The following is a 15,166-nucleotide window of genomic DNA, read 5'->3' on the forward strand; positions in this document are numbered from 1 at the left end:
TCTAAGGAAGAGTTTCGGATGATTTGGAAGTCTTAGAAACGCTTAAGGAAATCGACAGAGAAGATTATTGTCGTGGCTTGCACGAAAAGAAAAAGAGAGAATTAATCGCTATTTTTAGGTTTCTGAGTAGTATAAAAGGTGTGTTTGAGTCCCAGGGAAGGTGACGAAGTTATTGGAGCCGTCACAGAGGAGTTTGTAACACCACAGAGCTAAATTGATCAAGTTGCAGGAAAACCCGAGTTTCTGTTGCTGCTGCTGAAGAACAAGCGTTGCAAATAAGAACAACGTCTCAAATTTATAACGCTGCTACAGTAACTTCTTTGTAACAGTCGTCCATCGTTTTGTAACACCACTACACCGTTGCAAACAATCAGTTTTATAGTTTTTCATTCTTTTAATCAACTTTTGGGCTATGAACAAATATTTTGAGCAAGTGATGAATATGAGGAGCTAAACCCCATTGCTGAGGCGACGGAGGAAGCCATTTTTCCAATTATTATGTGGTAAATTCTATTTAATTTAATTTTTGTAATTCTTTTATGATTATTTGCACTGAACTTAAATCGAGTATATGATTCTGATTAAGTGCTTGTGTTCTCAATTGATGGGTCATGCTTAGGTTAAGTCTTTTTATGGTCAATGCTTTCGATTTACAACTAATATTTTGAGAATCTACTTGTCTAGGCAAAAATATTAGAATCACTTTAACGTATAGAGTTGCATAAATATTGACTAGATTAAATCACATAAAAATTGGAGATTGGTGGAATCATGAGTCTCATTGCTTTTTATAATCTTGATAACAATTTCTTTTTAAGTTTTCTATTTTAATTTGAGTCTAAAATCGAGTCTACACAAGTCTGAGTTGAACGGACTTGTATTTAGATTTGTTTTAGGTTTCTTTTTCTTTTTATTATTTTTATTCTTTTTTACGCGTTTCGGTATTTTTCGATTCTTTTCAGTTTTGGAGCGAAGCTACAAGGGAAGAAAAAGTATTATAAAAGGAAAGCATCAGCAAAGAAGGAAAGAAAAGAGGAATCCGAAAGGAGTGAAGAAGAAGATTTTGTATATAGTTATTTTGTTTTATTTTTAGAAACTGTAAATAAGGTGTTATTTTTGTAATTTTTCTTTTCCTTTTTGGACATTTTTATTTTTGGACTTTTTGGACATTCTTGGACATTATTTTTAAACCCTAAGGAAGGGTCAAAATTAAATATCAACTGTTTGCAGGGAAGGACGACAGTTACGATATTGTCTCGGCCCCTCGGGTTCGTACACTGACATCGGAGTCGGTGGCCTGAGTCGACTTCAACGGTTCATCGCCCGTCTGGTACGGGAGGTAAGATTCTATCCACCCACGAATCCCCTGTCAGTGGGTTTTATTTTGTGTGACAACTCACACCCCTGCAATAGAATGTCGAACTGGTATTACAATAGCCAATACAACCAATACCAGACTGAGTTTCAAAATGGACGTTACTACTTTGACCTTCAAAAATAATGGTTGGGAACATCAGCCTTTTGAAGGTTATGGTCCATACCATGGTGAGCCCAACTACTATCCACACGCCAAAGGGTCATACGAGCAAACTTCCTCTCTACTAGAGTCAACACGTAAGTTAGCTGAGTCGACACGTAAGTTAGCAGAGATGAATAACTTAGTTATGGACGAAAGCAATGCAACGAGTGAACTTTATTTCCTATATTCAATCAGGAAGTCATGTGAGTCGACTCAAAATATTTTGTTAGAGTCTCAGAACATAACTGCTCTTAATTTCCAATATAGTGTTTCCAATAGTACCTTTGAAAATGAAGATAGTTATTCACATAATCAAGATGACGAGGATAAAATTGGTAACACTACTTTTTTAGATGAGGTTCAACCATTTTCATGTTATTATAATGATGATTATGATGGGGATAGTGTTGATGAAGAATTTGAAATAAGTGGGCATAGTGATCAGGAATTTGTTACTCCAATTGAGATTAATAATGATAATATTTCTAGTTCAAATCTAAATAATTTTAATAATTATTCACCTATTCAAAAGGATGAGGATTTGACTAGAGATACCCCCGTTTTAGACGATGTAGTATTTCCTTTTGATTACGAAGCTAATAATGGTTTAGAGGAACGAGTTTCTTCTGAGAATATTGTTTTAGAGTCTAGCGATTTAGAAACATTAGTCTTAGACAAATAAAGTGAACTCATAGATATGAGTGAGGATGAACCTGACTTAGAAGAATCAGTTGACCATTTTCAGGAATCAGATAACCTTGAAATTAGGGAAGTTGTGACTAGTCTTTCTAGAGACACTGAAAACTCTAAGTTTGGGGGTGATTGTCATTCTCCATGTGCTTTAACTATTAGAAAGGTCCCTCACTTGGGAATTGACATATGTACTTCAACCATTTTACAAGATTATCTTCATACACGTTTTCCTGAACCTAGTGATGTCCATAAGGAAGTTCAGTTGTTAGAAACCCATCCTCTGGTTGATGTGGTTTACCCAGGCTATGATATCCAGATTGACTTTGTTTTCCCACCAAATATTTTTTGACCAGTTGTGGGGACGTATAAGTTTCATATGTGTCAATTATTAAGTTTTAAGACTGAACCTAATTACTTTAGGAGATTAGGGTCGATACATTTTTTCAGGAAGACCACCACTCTCATTGTGGTCAGCTGTGTGAGTCAAAACTAATTGACTTTAAGGATCCACAATTATTCAGGTTATTACTATGTGCTTCTAAGTTTTTGCTTGAGTTTTTCCAGACTCTAATACCTGAACCGGACCTTAGCTTTGAGGAATTCCAGCGCATGAAAATATTTTATCTAGACCCTTTCATAAATCCTGAACCTGAACCACAGCTAGATGTAGTTGTCTTAAATAGGAAACTAGACAAGGGTGCGCTTTATTTGTTAATTTTCTTGGCATGTTGCAAATTCCTTTTACTTGTGATAGCTCTATTTGGTTTTGATGACCAACAGATATTTCGGCTATTGCTTTATGATACGAGGTGATTAATCCTTTCTTATGTCTGGATGAAGACGTTAAACTTAGCACTTCTTGGGATGTAACCTAATCTCATGCAACACGGTAATATCTTTCCTTAACTCTTTTGATTCAATGATAACAGTTTCTCCTTGTTCATGCTTTTAATTTCATCTTTAGAACATTTAGGGCAATGCTAGATTTAAGTTTGGGGGTATGGGAGAAACTTTTTAGTTGCAATAAATAAACTCCAGAGCCTAGAAATTTATGCCTATTAAGGATTGCACTAAACAATCTAAGTGGATGGAAGCATTTTGGTTGTAGGAGTTGAGGAACCAATCTGATTAGATGGAAACATCTAAAGAGTCTATTCATAAGAGCACAGAGCTCAGGTGTTAGAAATTAACATGGTAGTTTCGCCATATCTCGTTGAGTCCTTTTCACTTCTGTTTTTATTTTTATTTTTAAATATGTTTCTAAGTGATTTCATGGGGCTCACTATTCAAGTTTTTACCAATGCTAGGGTGAATTAGAGTGATTGAGATACCATGAAAAAAAAGGAAAGAAATTAAGACCAGACCATTTGACCAAAAGGAATAAATTCAATAAAGTCGACCACTGGTAACCTTGTATATGCCAGTTGTGTTGACCTAGAGTTAGGTTATCGACCACTGGTTCCCATGTATATGCCAGTGTGTTGATATTAGTCAGACTAGTACCTCAATCCATTAGCATAGGTTCATTTTGGCGGACGCCTTCAGACAGATATAGGAAACGTCGTTCACTTAGTAAACATCAAAACCATCTATGTTTTTATCTAAATCCATCTTCTTGATCTATCCATGTGATTTGTTTTGACTCCGGATATTGATGTACATAGTGCGACTATCTGAGTAGAGCTCTGTCACTTTATATGAATTTTAGTATGCTTGAGTGCAAACTCGTGTACAACAATTGGAATTTCGCATCAGGGTACTTCCTCTTATAGTCAATTAGTATGCCAACCAAGGAGATTCTTTAGTGCCTTCCAAGGTTCTGCATAGATAGTTAGGATCTGGAGTATAAAGGTTTTTTGGGTATACCTCGGGTAAGCCCTCCCGAGACTATAACTCGGCCACTAGGGCCACCTATGGGTTTAAAGGCTTATTGCATAAGCTAAATGCAATCGACGATGCCTGCGACAGTGAGTTAGGATTTTATTTTCTATTTTAGATTTGCTCGAGGACTAGCAAATAATAAGTTTGGGGTTATTTGATAGGCACATTTTTATGTCTTATATAATCTCAATTATATATATTATTAGTGCTCGATTTTATATTTATTATGGCTTTTTATGTCCTTGTAGGTATTTTTGGAGAAATAAGCTTTTGCGGCGAAATTGGCTAAAAACGTGGTTTTTTGCGCTCGTGGGAGAAAATTACTATACGGACTCTCATTTTGGATAAGGGGTAACCTAATAACTAAGGGGTGACCCATTTCCAGGCATGTGCTAAAGGGATACCAGCACAGGATAGGGGGAGGTCATCTTCAACATTTCAAAAAATCAAAAAGGCGGGAAAAAGAACCACGTCGCATACCAGACTTTGGGTTGGATTTCTAGAGTGTTTTAGAGAGATTCAATCGCTGGAATTTGTTGGTCTGAACGTGATTGAGCATAACAGGCTTGGTATGTGCGCTGGAATCGATCAAATTGGGCTGGATAATCCGGAAAAAGGAAACAAAGGTTGAGTTGTATACGGAAACTGTGTGGAGTTATTTTAGGAATTTCAGGGAGACTAAAGGCGTGATATTGTTTCCTAAGGTGAGATTATATCTAAGGAATAGTTTCGGATGATTTGGAAGTCTTAGAAACGCTTATGGAAATCGGCAGAGAAGATTATTGCCGTGGCTTGCACGAAAAGAAAAAGAGAGAATTAATCGTTATTTTTAGGTTTCTGAGTAGTATAAAAGGTGTGTTCGAGTCCCAGGGAAGGTGACGAAGTTATTGGAGCAGTCGCAGAGGAGTTTGTAACACCAAAGAGCTGAATTCATCAAGTTGCAGGAAAACCCGAGTTTCTGCTGCTGCTGCTGCTGAAGAACAAGCGTTGCAAATAAGAACAACGTCTCAAATTTGTAACGCTGCTACAGTAACTTCTTTGTAACAGTCGTCCATCGATTTGTAACGCCACCACACCGTTGCAAACAATTAGTTTTATAGTGTTTCATTCTTTTAATCAACTTTTGGGCTATGAACAAATATTTTGAGCAAGTTATTAGTATGAGGAGCTAAACCTCATTGCTGAGGCGACGGCGGAAGCCATTTTTCCAATTATTATGTGGTAAATTCTATTTAATTTTATTTTTGTGATTCTTTTATGATTATTTGCACTGAACTGAAATCGAATATATGATTCTGATTAAGTGGTTGTGTTCTCAATTGATGGGTCATGCTTAGGTTAAGTCTTTTGATGGTCAATGCTTTCGATTCACAACTATTTTTTTGAGAATCTACTTTTTTAGGAAAAAATATTAGAATCACTTTAACGTAAAGAGTTGCATAAATATTGACTAGATTAAATCACATAAAAATTGGAGATTGGTGGAATCCTGAGTCTCAGTGCTTTTTATAATCTTGATAACAATTTATTTTTAAGTTTTCTATTTTAATTTGAGTCTAAAATCGAGTCTACACAAGTTTGAGTTGAACGAACTTTACTACCACTTAAAAACTACAACAATTTTTGGCGCCGCCGACGCGGACTTGTTTTTAGATTTGTTTTAGGTTTCTTTTTATTTTTATTATTTTTTGTTCTTTTTTACGCATTTTGGTATTTTTTGATTCTTTTCAGATTTGGAGCGAAGCTACATGGGAAGAAAAAGTATTCTAAAAGGAAAGCATCGCCAAAGAAGGAAAGAAAAGAGGAATCCGAAAGGAGTGAACAAGAAGATTTTGTATATAGTTATTTTGTTTTATTTTTAGAAACTGTAAATAGGGTGTTATTTTTGTAATTTTTCTTTTTCTTTTTGGACATTTTTATTTTTGGACTTTTTGGACATTCTTGGACATTATTTTTAAATCCTAAGGAAGGGTCAAAATTAAATATCAACTGTTTGCAGGGAAGAACGACAGTTACGATACTGTGTCGATCCCTCGGCTTCGTACACTGACATCGGAGTCGGTGGCCTGAGTCGACTTCAACGGCTCATCGCCCGTCTGGTACGGGAGGTAAGATTCTATCCACCCACGAATCCCCTGTCAGTGGGTTTTATTTTGTGTGTAACTCACACCCCTGCAATAGAATGTCGAACTGGTATTACAATAGCCAATACAACGAATATCAGACTGAGTTTCAAAATGGACGTTACTACTTTGACCATAGTGTGAATAATGGTTGGGAACATCAGCCTTTTGAAGGTTATGGTCCATACCATGGTGAGCCCAATTACTATCAACACGCCAACCGGTCATACGAGCAAAATTCCTCTCTACTAGAGTCAACACGTAAGTTAGCTGAGTCGACACGTAAGTTAGCAGAAATGAATAACTTAGTTATGGACGAAAACAATGCAATGAGTGAACTTTCTTTCCTAGATTCAATCAGGAAGTCATGTGAGTCGACTCAAAATATTTTGTTAGAGGCCCAGAACATAACTGCTCTTAATTTCCAATATAGTGTTTCCAATAGTACCTTTGAAAATGAAGATAGTTATTCACATAATCAAGATAACGAGGATAAAATTGGTAACACTACTTGTTTAGATGAGGTTCAACCATTTTCACGTTATGATAATGATGATTATGATGAGGATAGTGTTGATGAAGAATTTGAAATAAGTGGGCATAGTGATCAGGAATTTGTTACTCCAATTGAGCTTAATAATGATAATTTTTTTAGTTCAAATCCAAATAATTTTAATAATTATTCACCTATTCAAAAGAACGAGGATTTGACTAGAGATACCCGCGTTTTAGACGATGTAGTATTTCCTTTTTATTACGAAGCTAATAATGGTTTAGAGGAACGAGTTTCTTCTGAGAATATTGTTTTAGAGTCTAGCGATTTAGAAACATTAGTCTTAGACAAAGAAAGTGAACTCGTAGAGATGAGTGAGTATGAACTTGACTTAGAAGAATCAATTGACCATTTTCAGGAATCAGATGACCTTGAAATTAGGGAAGTTGTGACTAGTCTTTCTAGAGACACTGAAAACTCTAAGTTTGGGGGTGATTATCATTCTCCATGTGCTTTAACTATTAGAAAGGTCCCTCACTTGGGACTTGACATATGTGCCTCAACCATTTTACAAGATTATTTTCATACACGTTTTCCTGAACCTAGTGATGTCCATAAGAAAGTTCAGTTGTTAGAAACCCATCCTATGGTTGATGTGGTTTACCCAGGCTATGATATCCAGATTGACTTTGTTTTCCCACCAAATATTTTTCGACCAATTGTGGGAACGTATAAGTTTCATATGTGTCAATTATAACGTTTTAAGACTGAACCTAATAACTTTAGGAGATTAGGGTCCACACATTTGTTTAAGGAAGACCACCACTCTCATTGTGGTCAGCTATGTGAGTCAAAAATGATTGACTTTAAGGATCCACAATTATTCAGGTTATTACTATGTGCTTCTAAGTTTTTACCTGAGTTTTTCCAGACTCTAATACCTGAACCGGACCTTAGCTTTGAGGAATTCCAGCGCATGAAAATATTTTCTTGGCATGTTGCAAATTCCTTTTACTTGAAATAGATCTATTTGGTTTTGATGACCCACAGATATTTCGGCTATTACTTTATGATACGAGGTGATTAATCCTTTCTTATGTCTGGCTGAAGACGTTAAACTTAGCACTTCTTGGGAAGTAACCCAATCTCATGCAACACGGTAATATCTTTCCTTAACTCTTTTGCTTCAATGATAACAGTTTCTCCTTGTTCATGCTTTTAATTTCATCTTTAGAACATTGAGGACAATGTTAGATTTAAGTTTGGGGGTATGGGAGAAACTTTTTAGTTGCAATAAATAAACTCCAGAGCCTAGAAATTTATGCCTCTTAAGGATTGCACTAACCAATCTAAGTGGATGGAAGCATTTTGGTTGTAGGAGTTTAGGAACCAATCTGATTAGCTGGAAACATCTAAAGAGTCTATTCATAAGAGCACAGAGCTCAGGTGTTAGAAATTAACATGGTAGTTTCGCCATATCTCGTTGAGTCCTTTTCACTTTTGTTTTTATTTTTCTTTTTAAATATGTTTCTAAGTGATTTGGTGGGGCTCACGATTCAAGTTGTTACCAATTCTAAGGTGAATTAGAATGATTGAGATACCATGAAAAAAAAAGGTTGAAGAAAAAAAAGTTGAAAACAAAAAAAAAGGAATGAAATTGAGACCAGACCATTTTACTAAAAGGAATAAATTCAATAAAGTCGACCACTGGTACCCTTGTATATGCCAGTTGTGTTGACCTAGAGTTAGGTTATCAACCATTAGTCAGACTAGTACCTCAATCCATTAGGATAGATTCATTTTGGCGGAGGCCTTCAGACAGATATGGGAAACGCCGTTCACTTAGTAAACATCAAAACCATATATGTTTTTCTCTATATCCATCTTCTTGATCTATCCATGTGATGATTTTGACTCCGGATATTGATGTCCATATTGCAACTATCTGAGTAGAGCTCTGTCACTTTATATGAATTTTAGTATGCTTGAGTGCAAAATCGTGTACAACAATTGGAATTTCGCATCAGGGTACTTCCTCTTATAGTCAATAAGTATGCCAACCAAGGAGATTCTTTAGTGCCTTCCAAGGTTCTGCGCAGATAGTTAGGATCTGGAGTATAAAAGTTTTGTGGATATACCTCTGGTAAGCCCTCCCGAGACTATAACTCGGCCACTAGGGCCACCTAGGGGTTTAAAGGCTTATTGCATACGCTAAATGCAATCGACGATGCCTGCGACAGTGAGTTAGGATTTTATTTTCTATTTTAGATTTGCTCGAGGACTAGAAAATAATAAGTTTGGTTGTATTTGATAGGCACATTTTTGTGTCTTATATAATCTCAATTGTATATATTATTAGTGCTCGATTTTATATTTATTATGGCTTTTTATGTCCCTGTAGGTATTTTTGGAGAAATAAGATTGTGAGGCGAAATTGGCTAAAAACGTGGTTTTTCAATCAAAAATATCGTCACAAATATTTGATTTTACGTCACAAATATATGTTTGTGACGCTTTTTCGCTGTCGGTCAATGCATTATAAAAAGAGGTGTTGCAAATAGTCTGACCGACGCTAAAAGCGTCACTTATGCCAATGGTTTTTATCAGCACTTTTTCGTGTCACAAACATGTTTTCCGCGTCACAAATAGCTTGTGCGTCTCAAATACTGTTTTTTTTCAATTATACCGGAAAAAACCTTTATGTGATGTTTGTTTATGTAACAAATAGTTTTTATTTATAACGATTCAAGATGTCATAAACAATACTTATTTTCGACGGATATGCCCGTCGTTAATACATGTTATATATAACGGTTTAAGATGTCACGAACAATCCTTATTTTCGACGTATCAATGCGTTATAAACTGGTGCATTTGCAACGGATAAAGCCGTCATTAATATATGTTTGTGTAACGGTTCAAAATGTCACAAACAATCCTTATTCCAACATATTAATACGTTGAAAAATTAGTGCATATGCAACAGATAAACATGTCGTTAATATATGTTATTTTCAACACGTAATAATATCGTGAATAATAATTATTTGCCACGCGCAATTTTGTAAAATAAACATAGTATGTGTGACACTTATAATAGTGGAGTATATATACTCATTTGCGACGCTCATAAGATAGGTACTACTGAGCAATAAAACATGTTGTCATGTAAGTGTCTCATTTGCGGCGCAACATGCTGTCATGCTAGGGTCCCATTTTGCAAGGGGAAGGAATTATCCGCCATATTACAAATTCATAAGTCAGTTTCATATTTTAGTTAAAAATTATAATTCATCAAAGTCTGATCAATAATATTTTTCTAAAAATAAGCAAATCATTACTAGAAAACATCTACATTGTTCATTAAATAACACCACTAACTAAGAAACTTAAAACTGAAAAAACGATACCACTACAAATTTCAAAAGTGAAACATAAAGCTAAAAAAAGAAACAGAGATGTGCACATCTCAACTGGTGGTGGTCCCCTAACAATCATCTCAAGAGGTGCTTTGACGGTTCTCAGGAGTACTTTGACGATTTCCCTGCATTTCAAGGGACATTCTTCTTATATCCATTGTGTCAGTTACCAGCCCCTGTATTGTGCGATTTTGCTCATCAACTCTTTCTTCAAGTTCCTTATTTCTCTTCTCTGCTTCATCTGCCCTCCTAAGAGCTTCGCCTAACTCCGCATTATATTCAATGCTCGACGAGCTAGGTTTTTCATACCCATGACCAAGACCCTTGACATAACCGGATCTTACACCTAGCACTTCCTCACATATTTGAGCATCGGTCAAGGGTGTTGAACCTTCAGGTGTAGGCGCAGCTCGGAGTTCAAGCATTTTACCCTACACAATAATTAACAATAAATAGCAGAACATATGCTAAAACTAAATAATAACTCTCAACAAAAAACTTAAAAGAAAATCACAAAGAAAATCCTTAGATTACATAGTTTTCCTCCGATGTATGACACGTCCAAACATCATTTTTGAAGTGGGTTAACTTGTAGAATTCAATTTGTTCAACAACTTCACCTGTTTCTGGATCACACTGCAGGTTTCCCCATAAAAAAAATTAGATACAGTATTAACCATAAACTTGTATAACAGAGACAGCACAATTACCATTTCCTCTCTATAGCGGGTAAAAGGTTTTGACCCTGTACAATGAATGGTTGTATTCGCTTCTCGACTTTTTTTTTTCCTTGAGTGATACTTGTCTGCATTCAAATCCAAGAAGACAGTTCAATGCAGAAGAATACTACATAGATATCATAAATACGACTAGTATTGAAATCTGAACACGGCACCAATATGACTACCACAAATAAATCTTATAAATACAACAAGGATCGAACACCAATATTACCTGAAACTCATCAGACTCAAACCAAGTGAAAAGTTTCTCCCAATCCTCCTGCTTAACCTGATAATGCGTGTTTTCCCGTTCTGTTCCATTTTGTTTGTACTACAGGTAGTGTTTGTGAAGTGTACATCTAAACTGCATGTACTCATTTGCTAGCATTGTGTTGACCGCCTTCTGAATGCGTACTACATGTAGATCAATAATGAATTTTTCCTCAGTTCACAATCACCAAACAAATTTCTGTTAGCACCAGCAACAAAGAAACTACGCAAAGAGAGTTCTAACTAATAAATCCGTAGTCTGTGCAAGAAGAACATAACAGTAGGGACATTATAAGAACAGAGTAGTAGGGACACTAAAATGATTCAAAAAAAATATATGATTACCAATATGAGATCATAAAATTTCCTCAGATATGATTTTCCAATTGACTTCCATTTGGGGCGAGTCGACCACAGTGCAAACTTCCGGACGATGATTCCTATTTCAGTTTGGAACTCAGTGGCCCAATCCCCAGTTGGAATCTTTTTACCTGGTTTGATCGTTATTGTTCGTTCTTTTTCCTTATGTGATCATTAAGCTTTGCATTAAGAGCATCTCCTCTTTCTCCTTTGTTAATCTTTGGCAGATCTATTTTTCAAGAGATATGGGAGTTAAAATAAAAAAAGATGATACTGCGTTGGCCAGTAATGAACATAATAATTCCCATAAAATAGTTTGTAGGTATGTGATTAACTCAATTACCAGTGCACTTACAATAATTAAGATCAAAAGATAATTGAAGATCAAAATCAAAGGTTAGGACGGTTACCTCTTTCTAGTTCAAATTTAGGGTTTTGTACTTGAGTTTTTTTTTTGTTATACATGAAAAGAGGTTTTGATTTAGGATAAAAGGGAAACGTGATCAGTTATCCGAAGATTATGGCCACTAAATGAAAATTTTGGCGGAGTTCCTTGAAATATCATGAAAATTTTGGCGGAATGTCTTTTTCTTTTGGCGGACTAGTAAAAGACTTTTTCCACGATTAAAAAAGATTTTATGCCCAATATTTAAGTACGGATTTTTTTCACCGTAGATGGAGCTGAACCACCGCGTTTTGAACCTGTTTTCTCGTGATGAAAATATATAGCCAACATCCATCCACATCACTCAACAGAATAATTAAGAACGCCCGCAGTCAATATAGATAATGATACATAACCAAATCAACCAAACACATCGGTCATAAAAATCCTACCAAAAAAGTCAAGAACAAAAGTATCACCTTGTATCTCTGCCAGTAGAGGGTCATTATGGTTCTTTGTATTGAGTCGTCCCACCACACGTTGTCATTGGCTTAGCTTTAAAGAGGCTAGCAGGTAAACCAACAGCGCTGCCAGAACTTCAAGAGATTTCAACATCCGGTTATCTTCATCAGATGTCCAGTCAGAGCCATCCATTTTAAGATTATCATGCCATGACGTCATGCCTTCCGATGATGCTTGCAGTGTAGTTAATCTTCTAACGATCCATTTTCATAAATCAGAATACTGTAAAATGGAAATTTCGATCTAATAGCAAAGTTAATCAAGCAAATAGATGTATAAAACGTCAAATAACGCACCTGAAATCTAAAGGAGTATTATCAAACACATACATTGCGTTAATTTTGTCGGTAAAATTTGCATATAAAAAGGGTTCGCTTAACCGAAGCATCACATCGCTAAGATTTACAATCGAGCCTTAACTTGCACAATTGACTGGATCAACCTGTAATGCAAATAAAGGGCCCAAATAAATATGCAACAAATCTACTATCTGAATATGACCTAAAATTCAAATTTCCACGCATCACATACCACACTGCTATACGAAGAACATTAGCAGATTGTCAGTTTAGATACAAATTTTGATTGGACACCAATAAAAGCAAAATCCCAATCTGCAAATTTTGATTGAATTTTGATAGTTAACTGCATCCCAACCTGCAACATATCAAAATTTAATCAATTTAAATACGAATAAAAGCAAAACCCAACTACCGAACAACTTCAATTCAATCAAAATAAAGTAAAATAGTAACAATACAAAAACCATGTATTACTTACTTGTCTAAGAGAAACCGAGAGAAACCTTGAAAAGGGAAAATTAGACGAGTGAGAAAGAGTTAAGAGGGTGGATGAAGTGAGTTAATCGGAGCGAGACCAGCTGAATCGTCTTCTTCAGAAACTGTGGTTATGTTGGTGAGTTTATTAGGGACTGTAATTTGTTGTTGATTAGAGAAACACAGAAGTCTTGCTAAAAAAAAAAATCGTTGGTGATGCATCTCTCAATTTCTCTACTTCTCGATCTTTAAGACCCTTTTTTTTTTTTTTTTTGCATTAATGATTCTTCTTGGGAGCTGATTAGTTGACACGTATACTAGTTTGGACATAGGTGGCGTTATTAACAATACAAGATTATTCTTGATGTCTTCTTAGACGTGGCTCGTCCACCATTGTACACGTAGCAATAGTGTCTCTGTTATTGTCGCAGGAAAAAACATTGCTCGGGTAGAGTGTATTAGTCAGGTCATACAAAATACAAATGTAAACCATATCCTATTTAGCTATACTAGATTTGTGTCCGTGCTACGCACCGGGATTTTTTTTTTAATTTGGTGAGTCGCGGGGATCCGCCTTGTTCTGTGGAGATGCATTTTTGATTTGGTGTGGGTAGGGCTTCGCCCCCTCCCCGTGGTGATGTATTTTTGATTTGGTGGAGCGGTCGATTACATTAAACATGTGGAGAAAATATAGGTAATATGTGCAGATTTTATTAAATTTCCCTTTTATTTTCACATACATTTTTTATTTTATTTTCTCATAAAATATGTGTGAAATATGTGATTTTTTTCTTTTTCTTGGATGTATTAATTTGGAAAAATGAGTCCTAATATGGTAGGTATTCGACTTCCAAATCGAATTTGGACTTCCATAAAAATTTTAAGTTAAGAAAATTTTAAACCAATTATATGTTACCAAGTGTCCTTACCAAAACGCTCCCTTCACAAAACTCAAAAAAGAGCTATTTCGACCAATAGGAAGCGAGAGTTTCCTTACCGTTCAACGTGAGAGATTTATTTGTCTAGACCTTTAAGTCTTTAGATGTATAAAAATTTGTTTATTAAAAAAATATATGTATAAAAATTTACGGAAGGGCACCTGCCAGTTGGTTACGTAAGAGCACTGCACATTTTTTTAGCCAGATATAACGATAGTAAAAGGCCCGCACATATAGACGTCAATATCAACCTGGACTGAACAACAAAGTTTCCCAGTATTCTGAAACTCTCTCTCCAATAACCGTTTTTCCCTTCTCTCTGGGAACAAAAAACTCAAACTTCCCAAATCTTATCAAATCTTTTCCATTGTATTTCAAATCTACTGGATTTGGTCTAAATCTTTCAGATCTTCCGGAGGTTTGGATACAATTAGTAGTTAGTATTATTAGATAATTAAATAAAACAAATTGTTCTTTTATTGCAACAATTTTTAGGTTTTTTATATGTTTGTATTTCTTTTTCTTATTGATCTGATGGCTTCTTCATGCTATTCAGATTTGTTTTCTCATAGCCATTATGGCATTTATCGGTGGAGTTGCTGCAACGTTATCAAGTATGTTATGAAAGACGACGATCTACTTCGGAAATTAATACCGATATTGATCGTGATAGTGTCAATTTGGGCTTATTACTTCTCTACAATGGAAGCATCTAACATATATGATGTTGATGATGAAGAATCAAAGGAACGGGAATCAAAATGGTTTGAATCAATAACCATTAGAAGTAGGGTTGAACATGGTTTCGGTTTTTCGCTGGAACCGGACCAAACCAGACCGATTAGGAAGAAACCAAACCGAACCATTTACTAATGGATTGGTTACGGTGTAGAAAGTGGGAAACCGATAGTGTTGGTTTTGGTTTGGTTTGACCTCTAAAACCGAACCAAAAACCATTGGAAAACCGATTAATTTTTAAACTTAGTTTATACCTTCGATTTACAAGTATTAGATTCTACCCATTGATTTAGAGGATAAATAGAAACCCTAAATCTAATATTTCAT

At 35.5% G+C, this 15,166-nt stretch overlaps 1 long non-coding RNA gene across 5 annotated transcripts; it reads right to left on the minus strand.

Moving 5' to 3' along the window:
- Positions 1 to 10,030: 10,030 nt before the first annotated feature.
- LOC113350440 lies at positions 10,031 to 13,420 on the minus strand. 5 transcript variants are annotated; one of them, XR_003360845.1, is made up of 9 exons: positions 13,168 to 13,420; positions 12,919 to 13,044; positions 12,684 to 12,829; positions 12,345 to 12,580; positions 11,466 to 11,709; positions 11,083 to 11,264; positions 10,839 to 10,933; positions 10,663 to 10,764; positions 10,031 to 10,559 (listed from the first exon to the last, which is right to left on the minus strand). It is a non-coding gene; the product is annotated as an uncharacterized LOC113350440 (long non-coding RNA). The 5 variants fall into 5 exon arrangements; XR_003360847.1 differs by having other exon boundaries at positions 11,083 to 11,709; positions 12,717 to 12,829; XR_003360846.1 differs by having other exon boundaries at positions 11,083 to 11,709; positions 12,345 to 12,609; positions 12,717 to 12,829.
- Positions 13,421 to 15,166: the final 1,746 nt, after the last annotated feature.

This window comes from Papaver somniferum, chromosome 2 (genome assembly GCF_003573695.1).
Source record: "Papaver somniferum cultivar HN1 chromosome 2, ASM357369v1, whole genome shotgun sequence".
Taxonomy (NCBI): Eukaryota; Viridiplantae; Streptophyta; class Magnoliopsida; order Ranunculales; family Papaveraceae; genus Papaver; species Papaver somniferum.